Source organism: Strongylocentrotus purpuratus, unplaced genomic scaffold (genome assembly GCF_000002235.5).
Source record: "Strongylocentrotus purpuratus isolate Spur 01 unplaced genomic scaffold, Spur_5.0 spur5_scaffold_8, whole genome shotgun sequence".
NCBI classification, from domain to species: Eukaryota; Metazoa; Echinodermata; class Echinoidea; order Camarodonta; family Strongylocentrotidae; genus Strongylocentrotus; species Strongylocentrotus purpuratus.
In genome coordinates, this window is record NW_022145614.1 from 20,692,774 (window position 1) to 20,711,103 (window position 18,330).

General features: G+C 38.6%; 1 long non-coding RNA gene and 1 other non-coding gene across 3 annotated transcripts; both read right to left on the reverse strand.

Moving 5' to 3' along the window:
• Nucleotides 1-3,457: 3,457 nt before the first annotated feature.
• LOC105442788 lies at nucleotides 3,458-15,405 on the reverse strand. 2 transcript variants are annotated; one of them, XR_004062259.1, is made up of 15 exons: nucleotides 15,362-15,405; nucleotides 12,461-12,516; nucleotides 11,604-11,740; nucleotides 10,737-10,826; nucleotides 10,073-10,214; nucleotides 9,589-9,705; nucleotides 9,126-9,240; nucleotides 8,393-8,435; nucleotides 7,860-7,934; nucleotides 7,256-7,287; nucleotides 6,715-6,809; nucleotides 6,276-6,362; nucleotides 5,500-5,565; nucleotides 4,783-4,863; nucleotides 3,458-3,758 (listed from the first exon to the last, which is right to left on the reverse strand). It is a non-coding gene; the product is annotated as an uncharacterized LOC105442788 (long non-coding RNA). The 2 variants fall into 2 exon arrangements; XR_004062260.1 differs by lacking the exon at nucleotides 9,126-9,240.
• Nucleotides 4,506-4,579, reverse strand: LOC115920431. Its single transcript, XR_004062371.1, has one exon. It is a non-coding gene; the product is annotated as a small nucleolar RNA SNORD31 (small nucleolar RNA).
• Nucleotides 15,406-18,330: the final 2,925 nt, after the last annotated feature.

Consider the following 18,330-nt stretch of genomic DNA (forward strand, 5'->3'; position numbering starts at 1 on the left):
TACTTTCAAACAACACATTAGTAATATTTGTAAGTCTGCTTCCTTTGGTATATATAAGATCAGTAGAATCAGGAGGCTACTTGACCGACCCACAACCTCAAAATTAGTCCATGCTTTTGTCTCGACCCATATCGATTACTGTAATTCTTCTCTTTCTGGCCTCCCTCAGTCACATCTAGTCCCACTTCAAAGGGTACAGAATAGCGCTGCTCGGCTTGTGACTCTCTCGCGTAAATCAGAGCACATAACTCCAATATTGAACTCACTACATTGGCTTAAAATTCACCACCGCATATCCTTCAAAATTCTTCTCCTGTGCTACAAAGCTATCAATGGCTTAGCCCCCTCTTACCTTTCCGATCTCATATCCTTACGTTCCCGTACGTCGTCACGAACACTTCGTTCATCTTCCACATTACTGTTAACACCTGGACCCCGCACTAACACCCGGTATGGTGACCGCGCCTTTTCAGTTATTGCCCCCGCTCTCTGGAACAAACTGCCCGCCTTTATTCACTGCGCCCCCTCTGTATCTCAATTCAAATCTCTACTCAAAACCTATCTTTTCAAATTGTAAATTGCAGTTGTGCGTCGGTCAATGGAGGTGCGCACCATATTTGTCTTTATTTAGTTGATTGCCACTGTTTTTCTTACCTTATCTATGTTACTTTTGTATTTTTGCTTTTTCTTCTAATTTAATTCTACGGGTTATAGTCTTCTCTTAATCAGAACACTGTGCGCTTAGAAACATCAGTATTAAGCGCCTAATAAATGTTATGTATTATTATTATTATTATTAATAATGGATGACATTCGTGTAGTTGAGGCACCTGCCGACGATGGATATCAAGAGATCCTAGTGAGAGTCAAGAATTCAGGAATCTACAGACTTGTCATTAGGACAATGACAATTGTAACTGAACGTTGTAATTATGTTGGTAACAGGGAAAGACGGGGCGAAGTCCAAACTAGAACGAACTATTTCTGATATATCCAGTGAATTGTAGAAAGTAATGTGTAGAATGATGGTGATTCTGCACATAGATTAAACCTTTACTTGTGGAAGCATTATTAAGAAGTTTACATTTTGTAAACGGTATAAGGGAGTATCTTAGTGTTTGAATAATTATGTTCAATGAACATTTCTTTGACAAATTTAATATAATTTTGTTTTTATTGAAGGAAGGCTTTTCGACTACCAATGCAAGAAATGTTCGATGTTTGACAATTATCAAACTTGCAACGTAGTGTTCGTCTGCTCATTTTGATCGTAATAATCCTGTGGATAGAAGTTTTCATTTTGAATGTGACATCTACAAACATATAATGAAATTCATGTATGTTATACATTATAATTGTGTTTTTTTATTGTGTTGTCCTTTAAATTACCAAATATTGAGGCATTTATGAGACATCCAAAGTATTTGATAGTTGGTCTAATCAAGCTGTAATATAGGGCGTGTATTTTTATAGTCATCAAATATATACATGTCTACGTAGTACCAAGAAGCAAGACTTGCCCTAAATTTTCCTTTTTGGCATTCCACTGTTTGCGTTGTGACTTTTGTCAATGATTTTTTTATGAATGAATTTTAAGGAAGGAGAACAAAGGCTTTAAAACTTATCAACACTATTGTGGCTAGGAGGGATTAGACCACACAGCGAGGTCACTGACAGATGGCTATCTCATCAACTCAGCTCTCAAATAACATAAGAAATGGAGTATCATGGGGGACCAACAGGCACCGATTTGGGAAGTTTTCTATATAGAGGGAGCAAGTAGCTACAAGTAGGACAGTGGGGCTTAAGTTCTTTACCGGATATCATCATTAAAATAAAAGATACAAATATTACGAGTACGCACAAAAGTAGTGCGAGGGTTTACGTTTTACAATTTAAGAGTATGATATGTATGTGTATTTGAATTCCACATGTAAAATAATGTTATTTCTTTATAACAATTTGTCAAGGTCATTTGAGATTATGCCTCATTTTATAATTGTTTTATACCTTTTGATTTACTATTGTTTTGTGTTTGCATGTGTATTAATATAACATTGTCTGTTTTTTGTATCACTATACTGTAGGTTTAGTTCCTTTATATTCTAATAGGATTTGGTTATAGGACAAGTCATTTTTTTTTTTTTTTTTGCAGTAGACCACTTGCCAGAGCCATAGGTTGTCAACCAGGCAGTATTTCCATAGTAGGGTGTGCTTCAACGAGATTCAGTTCGTGATTTCCTCAATGTTAGTGGTGTAATCCATGCGCCGTTGACTAATCTATATAGAGTCTATATATATATATATATATTTCTTTAGAAATTTGACAAATAAAGGATTTTTGATTAAAAAATGATCAGGTCAAATTGTTTTCTTGTTAATGTTCAATAGTGAGGTATCCCTTACAAGGTGATCTTGCTGGTCCCAGTTATTTATATTCTTTACCCTGCTATATTAAAGGGATTTGGCAACATTGTTCAGATGAGAGATGGTGGTGCTAAGGTAGTGACTTCAATGCTAGATGTACAATTAAAGATAATCTGAAAATTTGAGTGAAAATGGACCATTATTCATGGTACAAATTGGGAAAAACTGATCTGATCGATTCCTTAATTCTCCCAACTATATTATTACAATTTCATTACATTTTAGGTGAATGTAAATGTGACTCCACATTCCATTCCAGACATGTTGACAGATGTTTTATGTCTTTTTTTTCATGGAAAAATGGGTTTGGAAAATTCAAAAATGGTTGGGAGAATTTACCGTTAATCACTGTTAGAGAGGGTTTCATAGATTGACGCCTTCAAAGAAAACCGTAGATATCTTCATAGTTTGAGAATTTTTTGCATGTCAGAGGGTCAGTACAGTAGAAGGAATATAGTAAGTAACATTATATATCAACCTTCAACAATGTTACAGAGGCACTTTAAAGGCAATTTTTATGGTCCCGAGATTCCACTGTAATTTGGAAATATGTGCGATGTGTAAGGGTGCATTACCTTATAGTTACCATACGATTTATGCCCCCAAGACCTCACTTCTTACGACACTCTCGTCACACGACTTGGGTTGCCATTTGGACACGGCTCAATGTCTAAAACCCTGGACAAAACTATCCATTTGCAGGGCCAACATATCGTACATGGGCCAGAAGGGCGTTACTCCTATCCCATTTCAGGGTTTACAATTTTACATCTTTTGGCGTCTTGAAAGACCACATGGTAAAAATAGTAAGACAGAGAGCATGATGAATAGCATCCATCCAGGTTGGGCCAAAACAAACTGTGCACACAACCCAATTTTGAAACTTGCTCACCAAATAGCAACCTCACATTTTTCACACTACTTCAAAATCCACTATCTTTGCTCATAAACATCACAACAAAACTTAGATTCCAGAGAATACCACACATATCTCCACCACCAACAAGAAAATACCATCAAGACATTGATCTTTTGTTTCTGTAATAAAATATTTTGGGCACTTTCCGTACAGGAGTGTCAATGGCATCTAAGAATGTATTCCCCCCCCCCCCCCTTCTCACGAAGGAAGGACTTTGCTAAAATCACTCCACAGTAATATGTAACTTTTTTCTTCAGATTTTTAATCCTAGAATCATAGAAGACATCTTTTAATTCGTGTAGTGCCATCTAGTATAAGAGATAGCGTAGGCGTGTGGCAGATTCCATAGACTACACAACCATTTGTGCAATTCCAGTTGTACTTTCATGTCAAGAACGAGTCTTCAGGGCTCCTGTATGGGCAAATAATGGGAGACCAGAAAGAAAATAAACAAAAGATATTTTTTTGAAGACTTGATAGAAGAAAGATAGGTTTCATTTTTTTTAGACCCCCTCCCCCCCCCCCCCTTTATGTTCTCATCGTTTTTATACAATTAGCTTCTACATACAAGAAAAAACATGTGCAATGACATTGATGGACATCACATAGTACATACAAGTGCGAACATCTCCTTACTGCATACTTTCTCTTACATCAATGCGACTTACTTTGAGTGTGGAAAGTTTGACATGAGAATTCTCGCTACCCCAAATAGCGATTCTGCCGAGATCCGGGGAAAATCCTGAAAACGCGCATTGCATTATGGGATAGCTTTTCGACATTACAGCTTCCTGTGCAGGCGGCGCGATAGCGCAAACGTAAAACGCCGTCACCACACAACGTGTATGCACCGAATATGTCGTCTGCTCGGTCTTGTTTTTTTTTCGCAAATATTTCAACGTTTATTTGAACATTTCATTCGTTGTTTTTTGCGTCTTTTGACATCAGTGACGATGGTTTTCTTTTGTGAGGCTGCACAGTGCTGGGCTCATGATTCCAAGCGTAAGAACCCTGAAAAATGGGGGTGGATGAAGCCGTGACTTGGGATGGGACTCTATACCGGAAGTTGTAGTGACGACCCGAGAGAGTGAAAATTACCTCGTCTCGCGAATTTCGAGATTTTCGTACCTATTTAGGGTAGCGAGAATTGGTGACTAGATATTTCTCAGACACAAGAACCAATCCGCCACGGTTTAGGTCGGACTGGGGCGGTATAAAGGTCATCACAGAAATATAGCCATCATTGCTGTTTCAGTCATAAGTTCAGCACCGTACAATACTAAGCACACTTTCTAAACTAATTAATCTAAATCCTTTAAACACAATATTATCTGATTGGAGCCAAAAGTCTCTGGACTCGAATCAATTAACAGAGTTGACATCCTTCTGGTTCCAAACAGATGATATAAAGAATTTCAAAACACTTTCATACACACCTTTGTAGTATAGGACATCTCATTTCCCTCAACATGAACAGATGTCAAAAGAGTCGGGTAAAATCCCTTTGTGAAAGTGGCCTGAAAGACAAAAAAAACGCACATTACTTCAAGTGCACATGACGTAATAGACACTTACGTTTGATCCCATTGAAACGTACTTGATTCACTACAATTTCATGCTCACAAATTTGTGGTTGGTGTCTATACCAATAAGGAATCTATGAAACATCTCCACCATAAGATCCTCATCTCAGCATTGACCCACATGAGCATCAGCAAGTAGGACTACACAAAGCCTTTTTGCGATATCTACAAGACATTAACCCTACAGCATATGATTTCAATTCCGCACATTTCTCAGAAATATATAACCAATCCACCATGGTTTAGTCGGCCTGGGGCGGTATGTAGTTCATCACAGAAACAAACCAATGTTATCCTTATCCCACTTGTGCTACGATATTGATTTCAATGGAAAACGGCACTTTAAAGATTGGAGTTATCCATACATGACGATAATGTTAGCTTCGTAGTCACATATCACTCTATACCAACCATTTAATCTGTATTTTTGCTATTTTGGGTAATGTAAATTTTTGCTCAGTCTGCAAGTCAATCTAGCGTTAGTCTCGGTGGTGCAACTGGGGTTTTAGTTCTGAAAATTCCTTCCAATGAATTATTTTCACATATGAAAGTCAAGTTAAATTCACATACCTTCAGAAACTGATCATCTGGCTCCAATTTCATTCTAGATCATACCAGCAACGAGTGACGGCATACCTGAGAATACATAGTTAGGACAAGAAGTCAAGAGGAGGAACGCACACTAAACACACAAAGAAATACGTAAATCATTTCAAGGCAATTTCAAAAGCCTTGTCTATTAAATTTTGAAAGGCGTTTCAAATAAACCAAACATGAATTAAATGGGATACACATTGGGATATTGCCCTGAAGTTGATTATGCAAAAATACATGTAGTTGCATTAATATTCAAATCAGGAGACATTTTGAAAGAGAAGTAATGAAAATCAGTTCAATTCTTAAATTATCCCCTGAAAAGGTCTTCCAATATTTGAGGGGAAAGGAAGGTCTCTACGCAATGGTTATGAGCTCAGATTACATAAAAGTAATAATCATATGAAGACATCATACGAACGAGACAAGTATTATCATCACAGCTCATTTGTATTGATAATGAAGTGATTGTCCTCCATGGCCATCAAAATTGTTCTTACGTGTATGGCAACATTATCTCAGCACATACCATTTCAAAGCAAATGAATAAGCTATGAACATTGATCAACTATCAAATTGTACGTTGAAGGATGATTATTTATTTTTTCAACAAATGCCCTTCTGATTGCCAATAATTCAATATTTAAGAAAAGTTGATGCTCTTCCAAGTCTTTTTTGGTTAATTTGGCGCAGGAATATAGGACAGGCAACTAACAAATATTAACTATTATAGGCTGATCAATACTACTTACCTCAGTATTTCATGATGGGGTCTGAAAGGAATCTTGAAGAGGTTACTAATCCAAAATGGAAAAATGGGGCAACTAGAAGGAATGCTCCTGGAAGGGGAAGAAAATGATGCAAATGTTACCATGATGATAGACTTGATTGATTTTGAATGGCCAAGGCAGCTTGGAGCAACCTCAGCATCCTATGGTGTCTGTCACAAACAGTCAGACATATGCTTGTAAATTAGCATCATAGATTGCAAAACCTTATTCTGCCACTATAATGATTTTCAAACACTTCCAATCAGACCAGTAGTTTTCAGAAGAATCATTCATTCATTAGCCCGACTTGAAAAAAAACAATACAAAACAAAGGATCAAACAATACTGTCCTTGCCAACTTGGCGTGTGAATAAAATGTCAGATTTTGAGAAACACTCAACAAACTAGGTGTCATACATACCTCAATATGTCCAGAAGACTCCACATGTAGGCAGCGAGAATCTTACAGCCGTGAAGTGGACTATCCATTTGGGCTACTGCAGAGGGCCAAGAGATCTAGAGAAAGGGAGGGAAAATGAATTACAATTCATGTTGAGAATGTTTAAAAATGTATCTGCCACGGCAGGTTTCATGTTAAAGCTTGGAGCAACCTCAGTATCCTATGGTGTCTGTCACCTACAGTCAGACATATGCTTGTAAATTAGCATCATTGATTGCTCAAGCTCAACATTGCCTTTGTGCTTTATTTACATCTTAAATTTTAATAACATGACAAACCTAAACTGAACGAATTTGTATTGTTGTGACCTACAAACTGAAAAATAAATAAATTGCTAAAAAAAATCACACATATCGTCGCTGTTTTCACAAAGTGACGGTAGTGAAAAAAATTGCATTCACTTTGCGTTACGATTTTCCTCACTACCGTCACTTCGTGAAAACAAGGACGATATATTTGAAGCACAATTTATAATGCCGACTGTTCATATATTTCAACTTACCACTACTCTAAGAGGGACATCTCTCTGATTTCCTGTAGAAAGTAGAGAAAAGTAGTCAAACACATGCATAAGAACTATTGCAATGTCCCAGTTACTTTAAAAAGTATGGTTTTCAAATAATCTTCATTACAATGTTGTATTACAAAGACTTAATAAGTATCTTTTTACTTGGTCATCATTACCTATCTTGGTCAAATCAATTTTATGGAATCCTAGTACAAACACCGATGTAATGCTAAACCATATTCAGTTGCTTGTTAATCAACACTGATAATTCAGAACAGGTCTGTGTAAGCAAACAATCATCATAATATGGTCTAAAAATGCTCAATGTCCCAGGCATATATTGGGCCAAAATCTCAGCTTAGCTTTCATTACTCACCATGTTGAATAATTCATTATCTTTTGTAGCAAATACATGCAATTAATCACAGATCAGTTCATGTAATCAATAAGGTGTATTCTACATTCCTTCAACATCAAGTTGTGGGATAATCCAAAACAGCGTTGAGTTTGCTAGCCTTGAACATGAACTAGTACAGATTTCAAAGTTTCACACAATAAAAATAGCTTGAATGAATGCCTTTTGTAGTGGATATCTTACCTACACCAGTCTCGTCAAAACGAGGTGCCTCCATCTCCCAACAGCAATTTCATCACAAATCTCCTATGCTGGAAGCTGGGTAACAAAAAGAGTTCAGAAGATGAATTAAGAAATTGTTCATTCATCTCAAGAGAGATAATTGCCATGGCAACCCACTTCTTCTATTACTGAGATTTTGTATTAAAATGCATACATACATGTGAGAGCATTCTCAGAGTCTTCATAAATAGGGAACGAAGAGTTTTCTTCACCGAAAATCTCGAAGCGAGCTAGGTGGATCATCATTGAAATGCTCTACATGGATGTTGTTACCATAACACGTATAATGTTACCACAATTATTTTACTAGAATCAAGTATGTGTGAATAATAAATATGCCAATACAAACTACTTGGTGAAAAAGATCAAGAACTAGACGTTATTCAATTTATGGAACCCTTGAAAAGCAATATTTTTCAAATGACGCAAAACAATCCCCCCACCCCCCAACCGATAATGAATAGTTCATCAATACATTATATTGTATTAGTTACCTATTTCGGCCAGCACTGATGATGATTTCTGATGTGAAGAACACTGTAGAAGAGAAGAAAAAAAAGGTGGGTGGGGTTATTGCAAGAGTGAGTAAAATCACTATTCACAGCAAGTACAGTTCTAATTGTATGTACAGAGCAGCTGGCCTTGTACTTATTGCCAGGTGTTGGAGAGCATTCTCAGAGTCTTCATAAATAGGGAACGAAGAGTTTTCTTCATCGAGAAACTCGAAGCGAGCTAGGTGGATCATCATTGAAATGCTCTCCTCGTCAAAAACTACACACAACCCAATGTCACAATTGTGCTTGCCAAGACAAATGATAAAGAGTGACGCGGTCGAGGTGTGTCTAGCTTGGATCCTAGGCAATAACTTGTCAAAAGATGGTCACACAGGACATTTATGGGAGGGGGGGGGGGGGGGAGGCGATCACAAACAATTTTTTACCTAATCTTACAGAGCTTCTAGCTCAAGGTAGATCGATTTAATCATAATAGCATGACCTTTTTAAATGGATAAAGTAGACTGAAGCATGGCCTAGAAAAAAAAGCTGAACTATGTCATTGTTTGCAAAAATTTGTTTGGGGATTTGTAACTTCAGGGATCTTGCAAGATGTAGAGTTATTTCAAGGTTAACTCTTTTAATGTTCTGCTTAGAATGACAAAGAGATCAACTCATATACTGTAAAACAGGGTTAGCGTCCTTACCGCCCAAAACAGACATGTAAACTTACCATGAACAGGATGAGAAATCAGGAACTGACAGGCCCATCAAATCTCCAGTCTGCATCGAATGGCAGAATACCACGCCTTATCTCTCATCTCCGGCAGGTTACAAATATCACACAGCTACAGTTTGAGTAATAGGAAATAAAGCACATGTTCAATTAGTGGCCATCAAAGAACATTGTTATTGAAAGCGAATGAAATTGCCGTTTTAAAACATTCAATACTTAAATCATTAGCAAGACTTTAAGCGCAGAAACGCAACATGCAACGCTTGCTGTACAATCATATAATTGTATTTGCAGAATGCTGCTCAATGGTAGGATTGGAACAATAGCTCAGGTAAAACCAGGATTGAAACACTTTTTTGTCCACACATGCTAGTAAAGCATTGAGAGCGGCAAGTGAGTACTCATCATTGCTATTGTCTCCAGTTTTTTTCAGAGCAAAACAGACAACATATGAACTTACCATGAACAGGACAAGGAGCAGGAAACTGACAGTCCCATCAGTTCTCCAGAGTCTGCATCGGATGGAAGAATACCACGTCTTATCTCTCATCTCTGCCAGGTTACCAATGTCACAAAGCTACATGAGAATTTGTAGAAATAGGAAATGAAGCACATGTTCAATGGACGAGTTTTAAAACATCCAAGACTTAAAACTAATTTGCAAGAATTTGTTATCGCACAAAACACACCATTAATGCTTGCTCTACTATCATAGAACTGTATCTGCAGAATCCTGCTCAATGGTAGGATTGAAACAATAGCTCAGTTAAAACCAGGATTGAAACACTTTTTTGTCCACACATGCTAGTAAAGCATTGAGAGCGGCAAGTGAGTACTCATCATTGCTATTGTCTCCAATTTTCAGTGCAAAACCAAAACCCAAACACACACACTAAAATGATATGAAATAAACAAATTTTATAAAGAGAGGGGAGAAGACTTACTTGTAAAGGATTGCCATATAGACCTGTACTGTGACCAGTCCCACTGCATCTGTTTGCTCTATCGGAAAGCATTTCTTCCCTCACAAGGAGTTCTCCCGAAGGAAAATCAGATGAAGGAAAAAGATATCTCCAATACTGGAAGCTGGGTTCCAAAAATCAAAGATTTCAGAAGATGGATTAGAATAATAAAGAAGAAATGGTTCGTTCCTCTCAAGAGGGGTGACCAGACCACCTCTTCCATTACTGAGATTTTGTATTAAAATGCATACATGTGAGAGAGCATTCTCAGAGTCTTCATAAATAGGGAACGAAGAGTTTTCTTCACCGAAAATCTCGAAGCGAGCTAGGTGGATCATCATTGAAATGCTCTACATGGATGTTGCTACCATTATTATCCTAGAATCAATTATTTTAATATGTGAGAACAATAAATATGCCATTATACACACTACTTGGTGAATATCAAGATCATACCAAGATATCATCAACAAAGTGAACTATGAAAAAACATTGAAAGAGGTAACTATTATAACTTAGAAAAGAATTCAATAGTTGTTTAAGAAATGCCACAGGAAAAACAATATTTGAGGAATCAAAAAATTAAAGGCAAAAATCAGAGGATCATGAAAATAATTGGCAAGGATAGAAGGACACTGCTACTCACTTGGAACACTGGCCTTGCTATCCCAGACGATGATTGCTTGCATCTCATCACTTGTATCATGAAGGTCGCCAGAGGTCACTCACTATGTGCCTGGGAGAGAAAAATCATTTAGTTTATTAGAAAGTGTCTGTGGTAGCACTCAGTAACAAGTCTAGTCAGATGTGCTCTAAAGTCTATGGAATACAGTGATCTTTCCAGTCATACCCCACTCATATCGCGTATTTAGCAAAGTCATTGTGCACTTCCTAGGAGTTTGTGCGCCTAATCCCAACTCTAGCCCTGCAGCCCCTGATATGTCACTAAAGATAATAATCTTACCAAAGCGATTTAACCACATACTTATAGTTGAAAATGCAGCCATTATTTTCAAATAAAGATACTGTATCTGGTCTGTCGGCACAAGACTACATGGCTGTCAGACAGCACGGGTAGTATTGCTTCTAGGACCGGATTGTTTTTACTCTCAGCCATTTGTTTGGGAACCAAGTAACCACTGAACAGGTCACATGATGTGTCAGAAATATGGCTTAAAAATGTATCGCATTGCCTACATTGAAATTATAATAATTTACAGGAAAATTGTTAGACCTGCTGCACCTTTATTGTTTGAGCTAGTCACTATGCGTGAATCTACCGCTATGTTTTTACTATAGAGGGCAATAGGGTGGATTCTAGTTAAGTGAACAATATAGGCAGTACTAGTGAAAGTACCTCGCAGCACAATGAGAAAAACAATGACAATATGTGGCTACAAAAATTAAGAAGAAGAAGATTGAACATAATAAAAAGTAAATCACATGTGTGAAGAGGCAAAAATCACAGGATTGTGAAAATTTATGACAAGGATAAGAGGGCTATGCTACTCACTTGAACACTGGCCAATTAGAGGGCATTATCGCACAAGAAACCTTTCTTCTCGACTCCCTGCCGTCTTGATATCCCAGACGATGATTGCTTGCATCTCATCGCTTGGATCATGAAGGGGGCCAAAGGTCACTATATGCCTGGAGAGAAAAATCATTTGGCAGTTTATTAGAAAGTGTCATGCGGTAGCACTCACACAGTAACAAGTCTAGTCAGATGTGCACTAAAATCTATCTAGAATTAATATGGGTTACTACGATAGTGATCTTTCCATTCATACCCCACTCGTATCGCATACTTGGCAAAGTCTTTATGCACTTCCTAGGAGTTCGTGCACCTAATCCCAACTCTAGCCCTGCAGCCCCTGATATGTCACTGAAGATATTAATCTTACCAAAGCGATTTAACCACATACATGTAGGTGAAAATGCACCCATTATTTTTAAATTAAGATACTGTATCTGGTCTGTCGGCACAAGACTACATGGCTGTCAGACAGCACGGGTAGTATTGCTTCTAGGACCGGATTGTTTTTACTCTCAGCCATTGTTTGGACGCCAAGCAACCACTGAACAGGTCGCATGATGTGGCAGAAACATGGCTTGAAAATGTATCACATACTCACATTACCTGCACTGAAATTCTTTTTGCTAATAATATTGTACAGAAAGGTTATATCTCTGAACATATACATGAACATGAATGTAAGAGCATAGTTGCAATGATATTTTTGCTTTAAAAAGAGCATTTTCTATTCCTGTCGGCACATTTGAAAGTCCCTCTTAAACTGACCGAGCCTGTTCCAGCCCGTATCTGTATGTTGTAGACTATAGAAGAGCTTCAATTTTTTGAACACTTACCAAGTAGGCAAACATCTTGGTTCTGCTTCACAATGTATCCTTGTCTTAGTAGCCATCTGTTAATCCAAAGAGAATGAAATAATTACTATATTTACTATGATGAATTTCAATAGGTTACAGAAAAACATGTTTAAAAAGATTTCAAAGAACCGATGCACAGGCAAACCGCATGTCATTTCATATCTTAAATCGGCCGACAACAAAGCACTATGCAGATTAGTTTGAGGGTAATCTTATATTTGCATTCTCCGATACCTTTAAGGAGAAATGAATCAGGCATTTTCAGACATCTTCATATAGGGAACGAAGAGTTTTCTTCACTGAATTACTCAAAGCGAGCTGAGTGGATCATCATACAAATGCCTGAACATAATTTTTTTTGGCCATATTCTTGGTTGCGGACAGCCCCAGCAATGGCTTTAATTATAATAAATAGATTCACTCCCTTCCTAGTCCTAAATGGAGTGAGACTCTTAATTGCAATTTTTTTTTTGGGGGGGGGGGGGGGGGGAAGGGGGTAGAGTTGCAATTTTTGCCTTAGAGATTCAAGCACTCGCCTGCTAGTGGCAGTGTAATTATCAAGAAATGTATGCTATAGTATGAATACAAAACTGCACTCTGCCAGGATTGACAATAATTTGTTGTTTAACATTTGAAAGTATTTTTCCAATATCAATGAAATTAATTATTTGCTGCTATTTCATAATTAAGCTTTAACGTGTCACCAACTGTCACATGCGCGGTAGCGGCACAGAAAAAAAACGAATATTCATGATGAAGAGAGCTGTTCGCTCGAAATTGCTGAATATGCAAGAGGTTTAGAAGGACTCTTTTTCATCGATTCATGCATATTCAGCAATTTCGAGTGAACGGCGCTCTACAGCATGAATATTCAAATCTGCTGCGCCGCTACCGCATTTGCTCTTCGCCATGTTGAACGGACGATAAACATGGATGAATCGTGGGGTTAGGACGAAGAATCACTTTTTTTTCCCATCAAAGACTTCTTCAAACTATAATTCCAAGTGAGGGCCGGGATGCCCAGAGGAGTTGTAGATCTAGTCCAGGTCAAAATTAAATTAGTCTAAACGTCTAGACCTCTACTATCATTTCGAAAAAAATGTCGCCACAACACGCCTTTTAATTCACGTTTCAGGATTAGGTCTGAAGACACACAGCGTGGCGTTAACTTTAGCGAGCAAGGTACATTTATACAAATATGTGTGCGACTAGATCGTAGAAAGGTCTGATTATTTATTCTCCGGCTGGAATTTTTGCGTTACAGAAATAGCACTCAGAATTCAAGTAGGGTAGAGTGCCCAGTATTCGGTCACTTAAGGGGAAATCACTAATATTTTGAATTCTTACCTCTTTTATTTTGCAATCTACCCATCAAAAGAACAGAAAAATATTCCTCTAACAGGATTTAATAGTCACTTAAAATAAAGAATGATGATAAGAAAAATATTTTCGAAAGAAGACGGAGCATTTTTCTGCCCAGAATTCGGTCGCGCCGACTAGAATTCGGTCACGCGATTTGTGCGTGGAATCTCCGTTGCAAAGGAGCGAAGCGTATTTGCGCGCTATTTTTACACAATTGCGCGATAAAGCACTGATTGTCAATGCGTTGACCGAATACTGGACGAGCGATACCGCATGGCAAGGGTATCGTATAAATACCTCTTGCACATCGGCAAGTGCGTCATTTGCAAATTCGCTGCGATGGAGCGAACACGGAAGAGCTCCTCTTCACACACATACTAAATTCATTGCGATAGCACACGAAGTTGTTTCGCAATAGACTTCTACATATGGCTATGCATGTTAGCGCATGTGCTAACAGAACGCGGAAGTGCAGAAAGTGGTGCGACACTGACCAATTTCGAGCTAAGTTGGAGATCTTTCCGGGGCCCTAAATCTGATTTAATTTTGAGAGTTAAGAAAAGTTGTTCAGCTGCCTGATTTGTGCAAGTTTCGCGGCTCATTAATTATTTTTTAATTGTTACAGCTGTTGAAACGGCTGTCTGACCGAATACTGGGAATTGACCGAATACCGGGCGCGCTACCCTAATTCATCTACTAAATAGCCATAACAGACAAGAAACAAGAGAAACAAGGACAAAATCAGTGCTCATCAATATAGAATAGATCTAGACCTAACACAAATTTTGCATGAAATCTCTTCAGGAGAGACATCTAAATTGGTCACAAATTAGACTCTAGAGATGAACACACCAAATTCAACGCTGCAATGATGCATAAAAGTAAACAGCTTAAAATCCAAACTTTTCATCCACCAAAAGGCAAAAGAATAGTCTATGAACACTTGCATTATAGTTCTTCAATAGTCTACCTGTATCACCGTTATCGCAAACAATAAAATCACAATCACAATCACAACCCCCATCCAAGGGCAAGGGGGTAATATAATCATAGTCCCTCCCCACAACTGCAATGTGATGCGACTCAATTCTAAAATGTTCTAGAACAGTAGAAGCAACCAACACTCTCTCTCTGACGATAACGTTCTTATTGGTCATCTTTATATCCCTCTTGAGGATCAGGACCAGGATCAGAACAGAAACAGAAATCTATATCTCAGCCAAATATATGAAGACTAATATGGTAGGGTATTCTGCAATAAAGCCACACAGCTCACATGATACCTAATGCCACTTCACTGTTTAATTGACGTTGACACGTGTGCACACGTTTGCTGCATTCACACGCACATTCACCCGCCGCTTAAGTCAACTGAATCCACAAATATCTCCTTCTCACCATACGATCCACAATTAATAAGCTTACATATCTATTGATATGATATTTCCAATTTATTCAGAAATAAAAGCCACTTTGAAATCAAAGTAGATTAGCTTTAAAAAGTTGACGAAGTCATACCTGTCTTCTGGTGAGGAGAGCCACGACGAAAGAAGGATGGTGAAAGAGTGCGTGCCATATATATACACAAAAATAAAGACAGGCGTACGACGTACGTACGTCGCGTACAGTGCATGCATGCCCTATGAATATAGCGGCAGCGTGCGCGTCTCGGCCCCTGGGACCCGTTTCACAAATCCTTTTTTCAATGACAAATCAGTGACAAATCTGCTGATAACCAATCAGAAGCAATGATTTCAGTAGCTTATAACAAAAACTGATGACAAGTTTTGTGAAATGGGGCCCAGTTTTCAAATTTATATTTTCCTTCAACAAGTTCCCCGGTTTTCCTTTGCAAAATGCAATAAGTGTCCATTTTTTCATTCTCATAAGTGCCCTTTTTAATCTCTAGTAAGTGCCCGTTTCAGGTACGAGAAGTGCCTCTTTTCACTTGTGATAAGTGCCCCAAATCTTAGAGGTGCCTCTTTTACTTTAACTCGGATAAGTGCACCTCATATTTTCACATGTGCCCCTTTTCCTTTCTATATACGTGCCCATGTTCCTAATGATAAGTGCCCCATTAAAATAGAGCCCCTTCTCAAAAGTGCCCCTTCTCGGGTAAATGACCTTTTCAGGTTCGGGAAGTTACTCCTTTCCACTTCAGATAAGTGCCCCAAGTTCACCTCCGATAAATTCCCCTTTAAAATCTGATCGCTGCCCATTTTCTTTCAACTAATGCACCATTTCCTTTATTATCTGTGCCCCATTTTTATTCATTTAAGTGTCCTTTTTGATATCTGGTCATTGCCCCCTTTCAGCTAGGTGCGATAAGTGCCTCTTTTCACCTCTAACAATGAAACGTGCCCATCATTTCCTTTTTAATAAGGGAACTATCACCCGAATGCCCCTTTTCACCTCTAATAAATGCCCCTATCAAAATCTGATTGCCCATTCATTTATTTTTTCAGGCTCATGACTGACTTTTTCCATCCCTGGTGAGGGCCCTTCGCGACAGACAGCTACTACTAAGAAGTGCACCATTTTCACCTCCGAAATTACTCTTGTACTTTGACACATGCTCCTTTTCTTTTGTGATAAGTGTCCCATTTTCCTCTCACTTGAACGCGCCCCTAATTTCAAGCGACTGACTGAGAGCAATTTCCCCCAAAGAACGCTAATTACGCTCGCACGCATTTATAGATGATATACTTATGTAACTTTATCAAAAGTTTTTTCAGTCTTCCGTCATGAGAATGTGTTCATAACCCCATCAGGATTAGGTTTTTTCCTCTTTAGAAGACGTAATTTTTCGCACTGAGACCTCTCAAATCTAGTATAATTTTTCCTCGCTCGCAAATAATTTTCAGACCATTACACCAAACTGTAAAGCATGATGCTTAACTTGTATGGTATATGAAGTGAAACAAATATTGAAATCATCCCTGATAATGTAATGTAGGGATATATACCAATATCTATAAAAAAAAGGTATATTTTCGCTTCGAGATTTCCCTTTGAAGGTGAATGCCCTTTTTTCCAGAAAGTGCCCCTGGTAGTAGTAGTAATAGTAGTAGTAGTAGTAGTAGTAGTAGTAGTAGTAGTAGAAGCAGAAGTAGTAGTAGTATAGTCATAGGCGCCGGAAATTGGGGAGGGGGCAGGGGGTGCTCGCCCCCAAACGAAAAAGTGGGGTGGGGGAACGCATTTTCGCCCTCCTAAAAGCCACCCCCCCCCCTCGAAAACAAATCAGGTGAGTGAAGGAGTATATAAAAAGGAGTAAACTATCAATGGAGGATTTTATATAGTTATACGCGCATATCGTGGAAATATTGTGAGGTGATGGGAAAGTGTGTGTGTTTTTTATTATAGGGGAGAGAATACATGAGCCTCCCCGCCCCCAATGTTAATTACTCATGAGGCTATATAGTACTAATTTGGTAATTAGAAATAAACCACGTTTTAATTGTATTGGGGGAAAGGGGGCATCTATCCCCCCATCAGTATGCCAGTGAGTTAAAGAAGTAATATAGTAGGCTTAGTATTATTATTAGTAGTAGTAGTAGTAGTTTTTAGTTGTCCTTCTTTTTGAATTCACAGGGAGCAGCACCAACATTTTTGCCTCCAAGCCCCCCCCCCCCCCTCCACCCAACCCCTCCCCACCCCTCCAACTCCCTACGGCAGATTTCGAACCTAGAACCTAGTTTTACCGGTAATCGCACGAACTCGAAAGTTGTTTCTTTTTTCTTTCTAACTTTCCCTCAATTCAACCTTGACCTACTTGGGCTACCGGTAACCCCTCCCCTCACCCATCCCCCCTCCCTCAATTTTTCACATTTCCGAGGCCCCCCCCCCCCCCCCCCCCCCACTGAGTGCATTTTCGGCCGGCGCGATTTTCAAATTTTCGGGTGCAAAAAGAAAAAAATTGGGCCCCACCCCTAAGAAATCCTGGATCCGCGCCTGGCCTATGCATCATTGGGCGGGAGGGAAGCCAGGCCCCCCCCCCCCTGGAAAAAAAAAACGTGTAAAACACGTTAATTTTACCTTTTTGAGGAGATGCCCCCCTCCCCCTGGCGCTCAAGGGGGGGGGTGCAAATATTCGAAGGCCAACAAATTATTTGTCAGCAAAGTGCCCGAATATATTTCATATAATGTATAACCACTCATTCACTTCACTAGTTTGCAACAATTACAAACGGGATAATTTCGGGCAACGAGATATCCGAATATTCTCATGCATTTTCATGAAGATTTGGCGGTGGGATTCCCGCATACATTACGTTATTATACCTTATCTAGTGCGTTGATTAAAAAATAACTCGCTTTTCAAAACATATCAAAGATGTCATTTATTGGCTCGCTTGCTTCACTACCTTGCAAAATTGAAAATAAGTATGCCTGTACCCGGTATGTAGGCTACCTGCACTTGATGAGTTTCAGAGTGATTCAAAATCAATATTGAAATTATCCTTGATAACGTAATTACAATGAAGGGG